Source organism: Rhinolophus sinicus, chromosome 1 (genome assembly GCF_057876585.1).
Source record: "Rhinolophus sinicus isolate RSI-liver-muscle chromosome 1, RSI-T2T, whole genome shotgun sequence".
In the NCBI taxonomy this organism is placed as follows: domain Eukaryota; kingdom Metazoa; phylum Chordata; class Mammalia; order Chiroptera; family Rhinolophidae; genus Rhinolophus; species Rhinolophus sinicus.
In genome coordinates this window covers 65,412,055-65,430,154 of record NC_142501.1, presented here as the reverse complement: position 1 = coordinate 65,430,154, position 18,100 = coordinate 65,412,055, and the positions used below count along the sequence as shown (strand labels likewise).

The window sequence follows — 18,100 nt, the reverse complement described above, 5'->3', positions numbered from 1 at the left end:
GTGAAGTCAGTGTGGGGGAGTATGGTTGTGGGGATCCTTCTAAGGACATTTCCACTCCAAGAGCGATGGCCTATTTTCAAAGATGTATTGAAGAGCATGCTAATGTAATTGCCACTATGTCACTGCCTGAAAGCTCCCAGGAAGTAGTAGCAAGCTTATATAAAAAGGCTGTGGATAAAGGTCCAGTGAGTCTGGAAGCCGGAGGTGTGGGGGAGGCAGGCATCTTCTGAGAGAAGATGAGGTCTTGGGGCTCCCCGGCGTGGGCTCTTCTCCAAGCATTTAGAAATGTTGAGTTTTGTGTGATGTTATTCATAAGGAGTACTTACTCACTGTGTCTTAGATGGGCACAGAAATCTTAGACACATCAGGATAGTAAAGCTATCCTGTGTTGTATTTGGTATTTCATTACAGCCATAACTCCTTACCAGTAGAAGCAGCAGGTTTATATATAAGGGCTGTTTTTTGTTGTGGTTTTTTGTTTGTTTGTTTTTTGTTTTTTTACGTATACATACAGTCTAGCTGATTGTGTGCTTCTACTAAACTGATATAAGTCATCAACAAACCTCAAATACTTTAAAAGCCTATTGAGGCAAATACAGTGGAGAACAAGATATAAAGAAATGCTAACATCCTGCCTGCTAATTTGATTATTGCTAATTGCTGTTTAACTAAACCTTAGTTTTTCCTTGATCCTAAGGAAGATCTTTAATTTCATTTTTCCCTTGGGATTATAAGCCCGTATCTGGCTTTATCTTGTATCTGTGTTAATTCAGTCCTGCACGTGACAAGCTGTCAGTGAGGCATTAAAGGCCCTTGCTTAGTCATTTCCGAGACGCAATGCAGTGTAAGGGCTTGGATCCTGGTTCTGCTGCATATTAACTGTGTCACATGGAGGGATACAATGTCTCAAAGCGTCACTGTGATCATTTATTAAATGGAGTTAATAAGAGTAATCCCCAACTTATTGGCTTGTGTGGAAATTTAAATGGAGGAGGGGACACACGACTGTAGGTTATGAGTGAACTAGGGGAGAAAGATGGTGAGGGGAGTAGAAGGAGAGGAAATGGGAGCCGCTTGGGCCCAGTGGCATAGGAGAAAGGTCTGTTTCCCCTGAAAGGGAGACCACATGGCAGAATCTGAGTGATGTGAGGACCCTGTGGATCCGTATGGGGGAAAACATGTGGGTTTTGTGGGGTCCAGGAAAGAGTGGTTGACAATATGTTGATACTTCTTAAGAAAAGAAAAAGAAGCTCTGCTCTCATTCCAGAATAAAAAGGGTAGCAGGAGTTCAATGTTCCAGAAGGACCACCATGGAGTGCACACTTGCTTCAGAGCCATAACCAGGGGGTCCTATAAAAGAGACAGGCTTGCCCTACCCTAGACTGACTCGAGCATCTTCCTTAACTCCTGTGCTTGTGGCAGCAGCCGGGAAAGTTGGCTGCATCGTGCAGCGAAGGACCTCAGGCTTAAGGAGCAAACAGGCTTCACGAAATTGGAAATTCCAGGGTCAGATTCTGCCCCTTAGTTATCTGGGTCCCATCTCTATGTCTCTGTAAACCAGGCACTACCAGAGCCACCACGAGTAACACATCTCAAAGCAAACCCGATTCTGCAGGGGTGGAAAGAGCTCAGAATGTTGGGGTGCCTGTGGTCATGTGGTTAGGTTTGCAGGTCAGAGACTAACTTTCATGGCATCAAAGATCTTCCCCTGAGTACCACCTGTCACACAGTATTTTCACCACTGATGCACTTTACTTAACCTGATTTCCCTTGATGGTTGCAGCATGACTGTAAAATAAACAGGATAGTTGTCATCATTCCTTTTCATGGGTTTGCCTAACGCTGGATACACATGAAATGGAGAAGACTGATGTAGAATCTGTTCCCCTTATTTCCAGTCTAGAGATTTTCTTTTTTTCTTTTTAAACACCTCACTACAGCCAGTTAAGTACTCCCTGTAGCTCCCCACCCGCCCCCAACCAATTCGTTCCATTAACAGGACTCAGTTTGCAGCACATCACTCCTTACCAAGTTCTGCAGTTCTAAGAGGAAAATAAATACATTTTTTAAATAAATAAATGACACCGTTTTTAACTTGAGATGACTGTTTTTAGTTCTAAGGAAGAATGGATCAAGCATTGATTTAGAAGGAAGGGTGTCAACTAAAGTTCAAGCAGCCCCTTTGTAAAACAGCCTGAGTCTCTACAGGAAGACTGTAGATTATATTTTATGTACTTCTGACCTCACACCCAAAGTGAAACACTAGCCACAGTGCTCATGGCTCTGACTCTATCCAAGTGTGACATTTGAATCAATTACCACAGGAAGCTATAAAATCCCTTTCTCTGGAGGTATTTCAAATCGAGGTAGATAATTTCGGAAGGGACCAGGCCACAACTTGATGATGAACTCAATGACCTCTTGATATTTTCTAAGCAGGAAACTAATTCAGTAGGAAGGTACAGGTCTTAAGTGCACACAAAGAGAGACTCAGCGGTAACTTGTCTCAATTCACAGCTTGTCCTGATCTTTTGTAGAGGCTAACATTCCTCCTTATATGACTCTGGATAAACCAAGTAGTGCAGAATGATAGAAGAAAGTCTAACTTATCATTTAAATCTATTAGTGAATAATAATAATGGTTAAAAATATGTACTGAACACCTTATTTTATTCCAGGGATTTTGCCAAGTGCTATACTTGTGTTCACTTACTCCGTGTTCACTGTGGCCTGTGTGATAGGTGGAAATCGAGGCTGGAGGTGTTAAGTAACTTGGCCAGTCAGAGGAAAATCTGGGTCTTAGCACACTCGTTCCCAAAGGGCAACACCTGCCTCTGCAGTGTGACATCTAGAAAGAGGATGCATCTTGGAGATGGACTGATGTGGGTGGAAATGCCAGTGTTGCTATTTTCCAGTCTCAGTTTCTTAAAACCATAAATGGAGGCTAAAATACTTGCCTTGAAGTGTTGTTTGTGAGGATACAAGAGCATATACTCTTAGTCATTATAATTGTGACACATGTCCAGGGAACTTGGTTGCAACAACATACGACATTTTGGGAGGAGCTTGATTAATCCTACCTTTCAACTTGGGTGACTGAGTCAACTCATTCTTTCTCATCATTCTGGAGATAAATTGCTAATGTAAGCTATCCCTCAAAGTCCTTGAAAATATCAATGAGATTAACATAATGCTAATGTGAATAAATCAACATGAGCTAATTATCATTCCTGGAAATAGACCCAAGTGTCATCTTGTAGAGGGAAAACAGCCACTTCCTGTGCACCGCTAAACCTGGCTCCGTGGCCAGATCAAGCTCGTTGGTCCAGAATGAGATTCAGAAGTTCCTGCCTTAGCGAGAGATTGTCAGACGGTTCCTGAGGCCTCTGAAGGGGGTCCTGGGATGGGCGTAGAGGGCAGATGGGAAGTCAGGTTAGATGCACTCCCACCTGCCACTCCCCATCACCTCCCATCAGGACAAAATTGCTTTGATTTCTTTTGTATGTTGAGAATTCCATGTAAGATTTTGGAAAAATAATTCTTTTTTTTTTTTAATAAGTTTGAAAATCACGCTTTAGTAAATACGCTGGGCTGTATTGCTTTAGAAGACGAATAAAGTTCTTGAAATAGTTTTATAAAATGAGTACTAGTAACCAATGGCAAAAGAAGGTGGTTGTCAGCCTACCACAGGGGCATAGGGAAAAGTAGGGGGAAGCTCTCTCTGAAATGGTGGAGAACCTTCAATGAGCGGCTAAATGTCAGATCATTGATACCCTTTGCCGAATACTTCCATGATGAAGACCACTTTTATGAGGAATTATGGGAGCAATCCCAAACAACAACAACAAAACAAATGAAATCCCTTCTGTCGACAAAACCCCTTCATGTAGCAAATGAAATAAAACACCCACTTGAAAACAACCATTTCTGAGACACCGTAATACAGAGACCTTCCATGCGGAGAGCGTGTAAAGGCCGAGGGATGCGCCAGCAGTGCACAGGCCTCTCAGGAGGCTTCCTCACCTGAGGAATTGTGGGAGCAGAGTTTTGAAGAAAAGATATTAACATAATTTCCATTGCAAAAGAGAGATAAAACTCACTACCTGTAATAAAATGCAGACTACAAAGCGGTAGAGGCAAATCATACTCTCTTCCATTTTTACTTATCTAAAATGAGATACTAGTTATGAGCGTGTATTGAAAATGCAAAAGGCATAGGGATGTGAGGTGTTGCTTACTAATAAGGGCAGTGATCTCCAAATCGTATTACTTAAGTATTACACATCAGGAGGTTAGGAAATGGATGGTGTGGCCTTACATCTGAAAGGGTGAACTCAATGTCAAGAATTCCAAGTATCCCATCTACCTGTTAGTCCTTTTTAGCATAGCCTTTGACAATCTCTTTAACCTTACACTGTCACATATGGATGGCATTATCCATAATTGTGGTCATGTCATCTACAGTTGACAGGACTGTCTTAAACTTACTAAGGCCTGCAGAAAGACTGGTGTTGCATGAATGTTAAACTAAGATGAAGTAATTGTCTTCACAATGCTGGACAATTATGTCATCTTGGGACTAATATTTAGTCCATTTTGGACCTTGACGCATAGGAGTGCCAGATTTAGGGCATGTGCAGTGTATGACAGAGATGACTCTCTTTCCTGGTACAGACTGAAGTGTTTCCCAGTGAAAGATCCATGAAAAGACAGTGTCATATGTTCTTCTTAATGGCCTCCAACCAGGGAGCAAGCACTGAGAAAACTAGAACCCGACACATTTATTCTGTACTAGGCCAATAAGTGAGATATGTTTTTATGAAAAGAAACCTATTTTTAAGTTTGAATTACAGGCAAATGTATATCTAGTTTTGACAACCGTTTCAAAGTAATACATCAAAAGAAATGACTCAATTAATGAGGGGGGGTAGTGATATGTGAAATGGAGACTTTTTTATTTAAAAATCAATATTTTCATTCTTCTCTTCCACTAAAAATGATTCTAAAGAGTATTAAAATAGATGAGTGCAGCAGACTCTTGAGGTAACCTCCATGCCCTTGACCCCTGGCACTCATGCGCTTGTGTGTCCCCTCCTCTGGAGTGTGCACAGAACCTGTGACTTGCTTTCAACCAATAGAACATGGCAATGTGATGGGATACAGTGATTACATGTATCTACTTATAGAGTTATGTGATTATGTTACATAAGTTTGTAGTGCCTGTGATGCTGGGTCTCCCTGCCTCCTTTCCTCCCTCACCGCTGGTTTTGAGGAGGCAAGCACCCACATTGGGGAACCCTGTGTAGCAAAGAACTGTAGGCAGCCCCTACCACCTGAGGGCAGTCTCCAGCCGACAGCAGGCAACTGCAAGGAACAGTTCCATCAATAACCTGAGTAAGCTTGGAAATGGACCCTCCCCCAGTTGAGTGTCATCTGAGAACCGAGCCACACTGGTTGCAGCCTTATGAGAACCCGAGCAGAGGACCCAGCTATGCATTGCCAAGACTCCGGACCCACAGAAACTGTCAGATAATAAATGGCTGCTGTGTTAAGCCAAGTTTGCGTAAGAGTATTACGTAGCAACAAATGCTGATCCAATGAATTTAGATTGTTCTCTCTCCATCCGAAAGTTTGCCTCAATGAGGAAAGAGATGAAGAAGTATGAGCCATTGGCTTTAAACAAGCTCCTAATCATTTTGGAAAATATAACACATATGTGTAGGATATATATTATTTATATATTGATTTACCTGTAACCATACTTTCATAGTCTTTTAAGCATTAAAGAAAACCAATCACTAAATATACCTAGTGAGTATTTGGAAAGAAAGAATTAAGCTTATGATATATTCATAACCTGAGAAATCTTCCCACCTTCACCTCAATTTTAATTCAGTTTAATGGTATTTAAAATTTTGAGCTTTGGCGGAGAATCATTCCTTCCACACTTTTAAGTTATTTTTCATTGGATAGAATTTAATATATTGTATTTTTTTCTTTTCAGTGACTTTATTTTCATCTAATACTTGTAGGGCAGAGATTTTGCTAGATGATACTTTAAATCTCTAACTCCAGTAGCATTTGTGGTAATAGAACTGAGGACTTAGATTCAATAGTCATAAAATAACATTTTGCGAACTTTTCAGTTCAGTCTGCCTAATTCTTTATGAGTACTTTGGGATCATAAAAACTATGAATATTAGTTGAAGATTTAGTCCCTTAATCTGAATCAAAATTTTTATTCCATGAACATAAGCTGCTTTTTAACAATTTTAAATATAGTTTTTCCTTCAAAAGGAAAAAAAAAAGATTTGTTATTAGTCATCCAAAGGGCATCCCCATCATTTTATTACAACATCAGCGGCAGCAGAAAAGCAGATGGCATTGATTGGGTGCTAATTGCTAGCAGGATTCCTTATAAGCACTAGTGATGTAAGTACCATCATTATGCCCATTTTACAGATGAGAAACTGCGGGATAAAGAGGGGAAGTGCCTTACCTGAAGTCTCAGGTGTAGTAATTGGCCGAGTAAGATAGCAACCAAGCCAACTCCAAAACCTAAGATCTTACCATTTACTAATTCCTGAAAATAAAGATGGAGTCATTTCTATAGCAAACTAGCTTCCCCAGGAGAAAAGGTAACTAATGCCCTTTATACTAAATAATATAACCACCCCCCTTATAAGCAGACTCTGTATTTAACTTTTCATGCCCTGTGTGTAAAGTCACACAGGGAAAGGTAATAATTGTAATGCTACAAGAGTCCTTGCTAAATGAATTACAAGGCAAAAATTGTTATAATATGAAACAAATTTTCTCATGAACTGATCAATTTATAATGCATCCTTAGGAAAACATTCTTCCTATAGTTGCTATCTACTTTTGTCTTGCCATCTTTTTCAGTCCTTTTTAAAAGATACTATAAACATATGCTGGGACAGTTTACTCTTCTTGACAATGAAGAATAGTGTAAATTAAAAATCTTGCCAAAGTTTCATGAGATTGATAAAGAGATGTGGGCAAACTGCTCAAATCTAAAGATACAATTGCGCTAGTTAAAAATTAAAGATGAAAAATAGACGTGAGTAGTGATAAGAGAGGCACTTGTAAAGGGAATGATTTGTGTATCAAGGGATTAAGAGAGGACTTTGGGAAAATTAACAAACCCCTAAAAACTTTTACAAAAAATGACCTGTTTCTTATGTTTGTTTGTTTGTTGGGTTTTTTTTTTTTTTTTTTTTTTTTTAGACTGGGCTGTGAAAGCCCAATGTGGAGTTCAATATGAAGTTAAATTTTGCTATCACACAATTTTGTGCTATTGCAAATTTTCAGTAAAATTTGAAAAATTTTATCCCCTGTAAAAATGGTAAAAGTTAATACTTGATCCTTTTGTTGTTGTTGTTGTTCATTTTCTGCTCTATACTATGAAATTTAGCTTCTGGTTTAAGTGGATTCACTTTGGACTTTTCTTGGTACCAAATCTCCTTGAATAATGAGCCCCCTTGTGCTTTCTATAGACAAAGCACAGTTATTTACCTCAGATGAGTTTCTCATCATTGGACAAATTGAAGGAGAAACTGGACAACCACTTGTCCACATTATGCAGAGGAATTTAACTTGGAGGGGAGAAGGTAGTGTTTGGATTTCATGACCGTCAAGGTTACTCACTATGCCAAAGCTCTATGAAATCCTTTGAGCTATGTCAAATCAATAAGTAAAACTGCCCAGTGCTGTTCAAGGAACGAGTAATTCTAGAGTAGAAGCTTCATCTGGGCCTGGGGCTTCAGCAGCGTATGTTAGGTCTTCACTCATCTTTCCTTTCTCTGTCTTGCGTTATCTTTTAGCAACCCCACAACAACACTCTGAGAGAGCCTTTCAACCAACTCTTGCTTCCTTACCTCCTACCTGTGTGTGTGTCTGTATATCTGTGTCTGATTTTCTGGTCGATGATTAAAATGCTTTCTCCTTGCACCTCTTAGCGTTTAGGGATTGTGTTCCACCCACCTTTTAAAAAAATCCTGATACACTCAGGGTGCCTCTGCCATGGTTACATTATGCAAATCATTGCTAATGCTATTAACATTTGGAAACTTGTCAGGCTTATACATAGAATGAAACATTAGGTCCTGTGACAGCTGGAGCCCTTTTCTATGTGGTCTCCTGGAAAGGACAGAGCTATTAGCAGAATTAGAACTGGTTACAATGGGGGATCATCAGACTCCCTGTTTCAGAGTTGTGGATGGCATTGCCTTTTCTTTTCTACATATCATTTAACTGATAAGAAATTTAGGTCACAGATGGCAATAAAAAGCATGTGGATATGTGTTGATGTTTGGGGCTAGGAAGGCAGGAAGGCTTTTTCTGTCTCCACAAAATCCTTTCAGAACTCTTTCCTGCGAGTCTGGCACTTCCTGAGTTCTGTAAATTGGTGCCCCCATTCCCTGGTCTAGGAAAACATTTGTACAGCAAAACGATCCCCTAGTATTACAGCTGATGTTTACTGAGCAAATACTTGATTTCCAGGATTGCTTCTAATAAATGTCCCTAATTTTGTGCAAAGTACAAAATCTTACTGTTTGCTAGAAGCGGTAGATGTATATGGTTGTTAGGTGCCAGAGTACGTACTAAATACTGATGAAGGAGAACGATGAGTCTTAATAGAGGTATAATTATCTTATAAACCAATACTTTAGCAAGAGAAGCTTTAAATGATCATCGATCATTTTTATCATGAAAATGTTAATGTACAAAGCACTTGACTAGACATTATTGAGTAATTAGCCAAATAGAAATCTAGAGATCTCCGTGCTCAACAAATTTTAATCTCCCAAAACAAACACAAATGCAGTAACTTGAGAAACATTAACATGTACAAAATAGCACATAATTGTAAAAAAAAAACCAATTCTTTGCAAAAAACAATTCTCTCTAAATTTCCTAGGAAATTTTGATATTCAAGATGTTTCCATGCCTGAGGGTATATAATCACATAGTTATAGAATTTTAGAGGTGCCAAAATGTAAGCTATCATTTGTGCAATCACCGTTACTTTACAGGTGAGAAAACAAGTCTAGAGAGGTTAAGTCATTTACCCAAGGTCATGCAGTTAGTTATAAGGTTCTGCTGGAACTAGTAACCAGGTCTGTTTTCGGCAAGAGACCTATTTCTGCATCACTAGCTTTGGCATTATAAATGAAATGGCGTATTGACCTTTAGAACATTTCACAGGTGTGCTGAGACAGTGTATGGTTTTCTTAGCCACAAAGCATTATAGGTGAAAATAAGAAAATAGAATGATGGAGCCACCTGCTACCAGGCATTCTGCTCCTAGGTATGTTGCAGTATGGCTTCTTGGCTTGTGTTAAGTCACTTACAGCCAGTCTAATGAATTTTTTTCTAGCCCACTTACATGTCTCAACTGCATGAGGATTTCTGAATACCAAGTATTTGAGAAGGAAATGAGGCACATTTATTTGGATGTGTGCCCCCATGCACAAAAGATAGACGTGGCACCATTACTTAGCTCCTGTTCTATCTCAGGTCTAATGTAAGAAATGCTTATCATCCAGGTTTTCTTTCTGTCATGAATGTCGTTGGCCAAGGATATGACATTCACAATCCCTCTTAGATCATGCACTGATTGCAGAGCCTCTACTTTCTGTTGCTTGCTGAGAAGTACACAGAGGTCCCCCTTATTCTCATGGGTGTCCAAATCTCATATTCAGTTCCACTCCTTTCCATGAGAAGCCATCTACTTCCATAGGACTACAGTCATGACTGCATAATGATGTTTCAGTCAGTGAAAGACTGCATATACAATGGTGGTCCTATAATATTACAATGGAGCGGAAAAATTTCTATTCTCTAGTGACGTTAGAGCTGTCCTAATGTCTTAGAGCAATGCATTCATTACTCATGAGTTTGTGGTGATGATGGTGTAAACAAACCTATGCTGTCAGTTGCATAAAAGTATAAAACATACAATGATGCACAGTACAGAATACTTGATAGTGATAAACGACTATGTTACTGGTTTCTGTATTTACTGCACTATACTTATTATTATTATTTTAGAGTGTACTCTTTCTAGTGATAAAAAAAGAAGTTTACTGTAAAATGGTATGCCGTTTTACATCTGCGGCAGCCACATACCTCTCATGTCTACCACGTTTCTTGGTTGTATCATTTTCTCTTGTGCTTGATTCAATTTCTGTTCCATCAGGCCACTAAGTCTACAAAATCCACTGCTAATGTTGCCAGTAAGAGGCTGTGTCGAGTGGTTGGCCTGGACAAGAAATTAAAAATGATTAAGGACTATGAAGATGGAAAATCAGTGATGGTTATTGCTCACCAGTCAGGTATGTCCCAGTCCACCATGCCTATCACCTTGAAGAACAAGAACAAGGTGACAGAAGCTGTTATAAGATCTGCTTCATTGCAGGCAACAAGACTAACAAAAATATGAGAAGGGCATGTATCAGACATGGAGAAACTTCTGATGACCGGATTGAAGATGAGACACACAAGCATATCCCTCTCAGCACCATAATGGTCGCAGCCAAAGCAAAATGTGTGTTAGCAGTGATTAAAAAAAAAAAAAAAGAAAAAAAAAAAGTCTCGGCCCGCTATGATGTTAAATTTACTACTAGCTTTGGGTGGTTTAAACAATTGAAGAATCATTGTTCATTATGTAGTGTGAAAATGAGTGGTGAGTCTGTGAGTACTGATGTGAAGGCAGAAGAATTTTTGGAAACTCTAGATAAGCTGATTGTGGAGGAAAATTACATGCCAGAGCAAATATTCAATATGGATGAACCCTCCTTATTCTGGAAACAGATGCCTGGAAGGACTTTCATCCATAAGGAGGCCAACCCAATGCCAAGTTTCAAGGCTTTTAAGGGGAGGGAAGCAGTCTTGCTTGGGATCAGTGTTGCTACAGATCCTTTGGGATCTGGCACAGTGAGAACCTCGGGGCCTTCAAGCACACCAACAAGCACACACTGCCAGGGTACAGCAGGAGCAGTAAGAGGTCATGGGTGACCCAGCTCCTCCTCCAAGATGCCCTCCTGAATGGCCATGCCAGCGAAACGAAGTACTGTCTGGAGAATAACATACCTTTCAAGATTTCACTTATTGTCGATAAAGCTCCTGGACATCCTCCTTTTATTGGTGATCTTCATCCCAATATCAGAGTGTTTCCCCCCCAAACACCACCTCTTTGATCCAACCAATGGAGCAAGGAGTTTTAGCAGCTTTCGAGGCTTACTGCCTGAGGACCTCCTTTGCCCAGGCTCTGGCTGCAGCTGGGGAAGCGGTGATGCAGTTCTGGAAGGACTACAACATCGATGACGGCTTCAGGAACCTTGTCTGGGCTTGAGGTGATGTCACCCGGCAGTATATGAATGGCATCTGCGAGAAGGCGCTCAAGGGGTCTGTCTGTGACTTCAAAGGATTTGCCAAGGACGAGGAGGTTGCAAAAATCACCAAGGCTGTGGTTGAGACGGCGAACAACTTGAACGTGGGTGTGGTGAGAAGGACAGTGAGGAGGTCCTAGGGCCGGTTCCTGAGGACCTGAGTAACGAGGAGAGGCTACTGGAACAGGATCGCATAGACGAAGAAGAGGCAAGAGAAAAGGAAATTGCACGAGAAGAAAAACCACCAACAAAATTCACAGTGAAGGGTTTAGCAGAAGCTTTTGCAGATTTCATCAAGATCTTTAAAATTTGAAAACATAGACCCCCAACACCAAAAGGTTTTCATTAATAGAGAGAAATGTTCATGGCACATTATCTGCTTACAAGCAAGTCTGTCATTGAAAAAAGAAAAAAAAAGAAATGAACCAAGCAAACCACCATGGGCGTATTTCTGAAAAGTGTGACACCTCCTCAAGGAGAGCCTCAGGCAGGTCCTTCACGAGGGATTCCGGAAGAAGGTAGTGTTGTCATAGGAGACGACAGCTCCATGTGCGTTACAGGCCCTGAAGACAAGACACTGGGACAAGAGGTGGAGGTGGAGACAGTGATGGTGGTGATTCTGACCCTGTGTGGGCCTAGGCTCGTGTGTGTGTGTGTGTGTGTGTGTGTGTGTGTGTGTGTGCGCCTTAGTTCTTAACAAAAACATTTTTATTGTTAAAAAAAAAAATTCTTTAATAGAAAAAAGCTTGTAGAATAATGGCATAAAGAAAGAAAATATATTTACACAGCTGTTCAATGTGTTCATGTTTTAAGCTAAGTATTACTATAAGAAGTTAAACAAATTAAAAAGTTTATACATTAAAATGTTACAGTAAGCTAAGTTTACTTTGTTATTGAAGAAAGAAATGGTTTTACAAATGTAGTGTAGCTTAATTGTACAGTGTTTACAAAGTCTACAGCAGTGGACGGCAGTGCCCTCGGCCTTCACATTCACTCCCCACTCTCTCACTGACTCACCCAGAGCAACTTCCAACCCTGTAAGCTCCATTCATGGTCAGGGCCCCACACAGATGCACCATTTTTTATCTTTTGCTGTATTTTTCTTATGTTCAGATATACAAACACTTACCGTTGTGTTACAGTTGCCAACAGTCGTCACGCTATACAGGCGTATAGCCTAGGAGCAATAGGCTGTACCATACAGCCCAGGTGTGTAGGAAGCTGTACCATCTAGGTTTGTGTAATTGCTCTCTGTGAGGTTTGTACAATGAGGAAATTGGGTAATAACACATTTCTTGAAACATATTCCCATCGTTAAGAAGTGCATGACTATACTTAAAAGAGAGGTTTGCTGATGACCTCAGTGATTTATTTTTTTTACCAAAACCTAGAAGAATGAGTTTGTGTAAGAGAGGTGTGGAATTATCATTAGTTCAATTTCCCTAGGGAGACTAGTTAGCACCACTGAAAATTAAAACATAACTTGGGCTAAATTGTATTGACAAGGATAATGTTTTTATTTCTGTAGGCTGACATTTGGTTAACTTTTTCTCTACTTAAGTTAGGAAGTGACAAACAGAATCTAAACAAATATTCTGTGTTTCTTATGTCAGCAAGCAAGAAGTCAGGGAAGAACCACAATTACTCATGTCATAGGGCTTCTGAATCGAGTACCTGGCATCCATAAAGAAAAAGTAAAAAAAAAAAAAAAAAGAAAAAGTAGTTATCATTGAATTTTATTCACTTATAACTTTCTATTGTTTGGTTGAGATGCAAAATCTTTAGCACCATTTCTATAGTACTCATTATCTTAGAATAAATTTTAAAAACAATGTCAAGTAAAAGTTCTCACTAAATTTTACTTTTCTCTACCAACTTTATAATTTTACTATAAATGCTAGAATAGGTTGAATTAAGTGACTTTTATACATTATCAGTTTAGTTTGATATTTTTTACATAAAAATCTCAGAAACTACTTTGTACTGGCATTATAAAGAATAGTTTCAATATAGCAATGTCTGTTATTTAAAAGCTTCCTTTACTAAATGTTTTTCAATCCCCAGCTCAATTCCTGGGACATAATAGTTACTGAATTAATATTTGTTAGTTGTTAAGTGAATGGTTTAATTCACGTGTTTTTGCCATATTTTCTCTGTGAGATAACTAACATAAAAATAATGTAGTGTAGTTACTTACAGAAAGCAACATCTGAAAAGTTGGTTCATTAACATTTTTAATTATTAATGTCTCTTATTACAATTTAACATAACTACCACCGTATGCTATATATTGTTCTAGCTGATTTTTAAATTTTTAAAAAAATTTTTCACCACCTGAGTTTATTGACTGAAAGTATTGCATTTGTACTCTTAGCTTTAAAATCACCAAAAGAAAAAGATTTTGATACATACACAACAGTTTGGATATTACCTGCAAAAGAAACTCGCGCGCGCGCACACACACACACACACACACACACACACACAGCCAATGGAGGTAAATCTGAGGTCACCAAGAAAGGGGCTTCCTCTACCAATCCATCTGGAAACAGTTGCAGACAAAAATTTTGAATAAAAAATTTTTCTAATGCAATAAACTAAATACATGTAAAAGATATTAACTGAGTTGTTAGCATTTATACTGCTGAAATTATTAAGGCTTTAAATTACACTCAGATTTTAGGGAACTACTTTGTGAGGACTTGGAGCAAAAAATGAAAATGAAGGCTCTTTGTTTTTATTCAGAAGTGGTTCTATATAGCAGGGTTCTCAAAGTGTAGTCACGGAACCCTGGGGGGTCCATATTATTTGCTGTTACATAATGAGCACAACACTTTTGGAGGTTTAGCACCCAGACAGCGGCAACATAGTAACAAAGTATACTAGTAGTCATTGTATTCTTCACCCCCACAGACTTGGAGTAAAGCAGGTTTCACCTGAGTGTTTTTAATGAGATAATAAACATAGGTTTAATAGTCTATATTACAAAATGGGAAGTACTCTTTTTGTTGTAGCAGTTGGGGATCACAGTGGGTCCTGATGCGTTGGTGGGTTGTGATATGACGGCTGGAGCAATTGATCTTACAGGAAGAGGGAAACAAGACATGTATAACAGTGCTTTGAAACACCAAAAGAGCTATGTAGTAAGCACAGGGTGTCATTAAATGTCATCTATTGTCATGGTTATTGTTGTTCAAGTTGGGTCTCTTGACTACCCTAATATTCATGAACCTGACTCCATCTTCCTTCCTTGCTCACCTGTGGTTTCTGGTTCTAACCTTCAGGTTCCAATCTTGGTCCCTTCCCCTAAAACATGGAGAGGGCAGGTCTCAGGGGACCAAATTCTTCACGATATTCCCCCTTTCGGATTGGGTGATATCAGGGCCTGGGGGATGGTAGCGGAAGTGTCTCCTTCTAGGCTTATTAAAAGAGTCATTTTGTCCAGTCCTAAATTTATAAACAGGGAAGGCATTGCTTGAAGCCAGAGAGCTGCTATGGAGAAAAAAAGCCCTCCTCCCCCAGAGGATATGTGGGTAGCAGTGGGAGCTAGGTTGCAGGCAGCAGAGAGAGGGCAGGAGAAAGAGAGGGGTGTACTCTTAAAGCACTTCTGTTGCATTCCAAAGTATTGGGGGAGCAGTTGCCCCTTATGACCTGAATCAGCCACTTTTCCCATGGAATAACATTTTATTGAAAGAACTGAGAGGCAAACTATGGCTGTTCACACTTTGGCGTTTGGCAGACATTTTCTTGACTATGAATAAAACGAACCTATCATCTCCAAGGTAGCAACGGATTGTATTTGTTGCCAAAGATAATATTCGAGTTTTAAAGTGAATATTTGAAGCTTGGGACACTTGTACCTACCGTCATGAGCTTGATGGCTTCCCAGTACTTACTGACTTTTCTGATAAGATGAATGGTGGTGATGAATGTGATGCTTGGATGTGGTGTAATGAAACAGGTCAACATTTGGAAGATCCGTGGAACTCATTGAACCAAAATTTTCCAAATGGCAATGCATGATGGTACAAAATCATGTGTAAAAATGTATTCAAAATGTAAGATAGACCAATGGATTTTAATGTAACAGAGCACAGAAAGTTCATCGACAAAATTTCAGATTCCACATTGCAAACTTTAACAAATAAATTAAGAAATTCAGTGATTGTTCAAAGAATAGGCTCAATTATCAGAAAAAACTATTAAAACACCCTTCCTTTTCCAACTTCCCTGTTTTCCTGAAAATAAGACCTAGCCAGACCATCAGCTGTAATGTGTCTTTTGCAGCAAAAATTAATATAAGACCTGGTCTTATTTTACTATAAGACCAGGTATAATATAATATAATATAATATAATATAATATAGTATAGTATAGTATAGTATAGTATAGTATAGTATAGTATAGTATAATATAATATAAAATAATATAATACAATATAATACCCAGTCTTATATTAATATTTGCTCCAAAAGACGCATTACAGCTGATGGTCTGGCTAGGTCTTATTTTCAGGGAAACACAGTACATATCTGTGTGAGTTTCGGTGTTTCTACGTATGCTTTGATTAAACAATACATTACAACAGATTGAATGCAAAATCTGACATGAAAATGCTTTTTCTTATTGAGCTACACATTAGATTTGTAAAAATATAAAACAGTGCTCATCTCACTATTTTTTTTGTTTTGGGAAATGTAGTTATTTTTTCATAAAATATGTTATATACCAGGGGTGCCAGAAAAATGTATACAAGTGGACACTTTTGTCAATGTTGCTCAAGCAGTAGTTCGTTGTAGTCAGAAGTGTCTGGATGCTGATGGTAACCACTTTGAGCACCTCTTATAATTGCAGAAGTCAAACGTGACTTGTATTCATCTTTTGCTATGGGTATATATTGAGGATTACAATTTTAATACAGTTTTCTCCTTACTTAAAATGTGTATACATTTTTGACACCTTTATTATCATGTAATGGTTTTATATTAATGTAATGTTATGTATACTAACATGTTATTTTAATTACTAATATATTTTAAAATTCTCAGTTTTATTTTTAATATGGTAAATATCAATAGATATAACTCATATAAGCAAAATCCCTTTGATGTCCTCAATAATTTTTAAGAGAGTAAAAAGTTCTTGAGACCAAAAAATTTAAGACCAAAGGATTATTTCACTGCTGTAGAGAGATAATCCATGGGAAAAACATATATGGCAGTAAAATAAGTTTCCTCCCTTTCAGACAGTCGCAATACACAGTGACATAGAAGTGACACAGAAGCTGTAAAAAGCCCTGCACTTGAGAAACATGCTAAAATTTGTTTAACTTGAGTTTCTCAAACTCTTGCATAAAAGTCTATGTTTTTATCCCTAAGGAAAAAAGTATTTGTGAGGAATAATATTTTGCAAATATTGCTTCAATTACAACTCTCTTCAAAGATCTACTACTTTGCATTGGTTGAAATGCAAAACTTCATTCGTATTTAAGGCTGAATGACATTCCATCATATGTATACACAGCATTTTCTTTTTCCATTCGTGTGTTGATGGATATTTAAGCTGTTTCCACATCTTGTCTATTATAACTAGTGCTGCAGTGAACATGAGAGTGCTAATATCTCTTTGAGTTCCTGATTTCACTCCTTTTGGATAAAGACTCAGAAGTCAAATTGCTGGATTTTATGGTAGGTTTATTTTAAATTTTGGAGGAACCTCCATATTGGTTTCCATAAGGGCATCCTCACCAAGGTTCAGTTACACAAGATGAATAAGTTGTAAATATCTGCTGTACATCGTGCCTATAGTTAACAACATTGTATTGTAAATTTAGAAATCTGTTAAAGTGGTAGGTCACATGCTAAGTGTTTTTACCACAGTGAAATTAAAATTAAATGTTATTATAAACATCACAGCTCTTTAGTTTAGCATATAAAGGGTGAAAACCCTAAACATGAGGCAAATAATATAACAATATTTAACAAGTACATGTAGCTGAGTATCTAGTTTTTGTTGTATTCCAAATATTTTCCAGATGTGCGTAAGAAATTCAAAGTCTTTACCATCAGAATTCTTATTTCTTGTCATTCAGAAAATTTGCATTGGTATAAGATAAAAATAAGGCTGTTAATGTTACTATAATCGTCTGAAAATTCTGACACATTTCTAGCGTAAGGTTTGGAGGCTGCATTTTAAAGGAGTAGGCTCAAGTTTTGTTGTTTACTTTAAATGTTTCAGTGTGGTTTGTTGTGAAAGCAAGGGATTTGAGGAGTCATACCCATTTGGTTTCAAATGTTGAATTCATAACTTTTGTCTTTAATGGGTAAATTTATAAATATCAGCAGCTATGAAATGAGATTATCGCACCTACCTCACTAGGTTGTTTTAGAAAGAAAATGAAATTTCAGAAGAGCCCAGAGAAGTCAATACACAGGAACTGAGTGCCCGCTAGAGGCCAAGCTCCATGCTGGATACCAGGGAACCTGGGCGGACAGAACCCTGCCACTTGCTGAAACACACTTGGCAATCAGTCCCAGGAAACACCAAATCGGTCTCAATCACAGCAGGGAATAATAACCCCATGATAAAATAAGTGACGGGAGACAAATTGGTTATCCTTCAATACTTCTTCACCCACTCTTTATTAACAGAAACTCCCACGGGGTAGCTAGACACCTGGCCACGTG

General features: G+C 38.5%; 1 protein-coding gene across 4 annotated transcripts in view; it reads left to right on the top strand.

Moving 5' to 3' along the window:
- GRIP1 (glutamate receptor interacting protein 1) overlaps positions 1–18,100 on the top strand; it is a 622,932-nt gene that overhangs the window by 217,796 nt on the left and 387,036 nt on the right. The gene's annotated exons all lie outside the window — the stretch shown is intronic.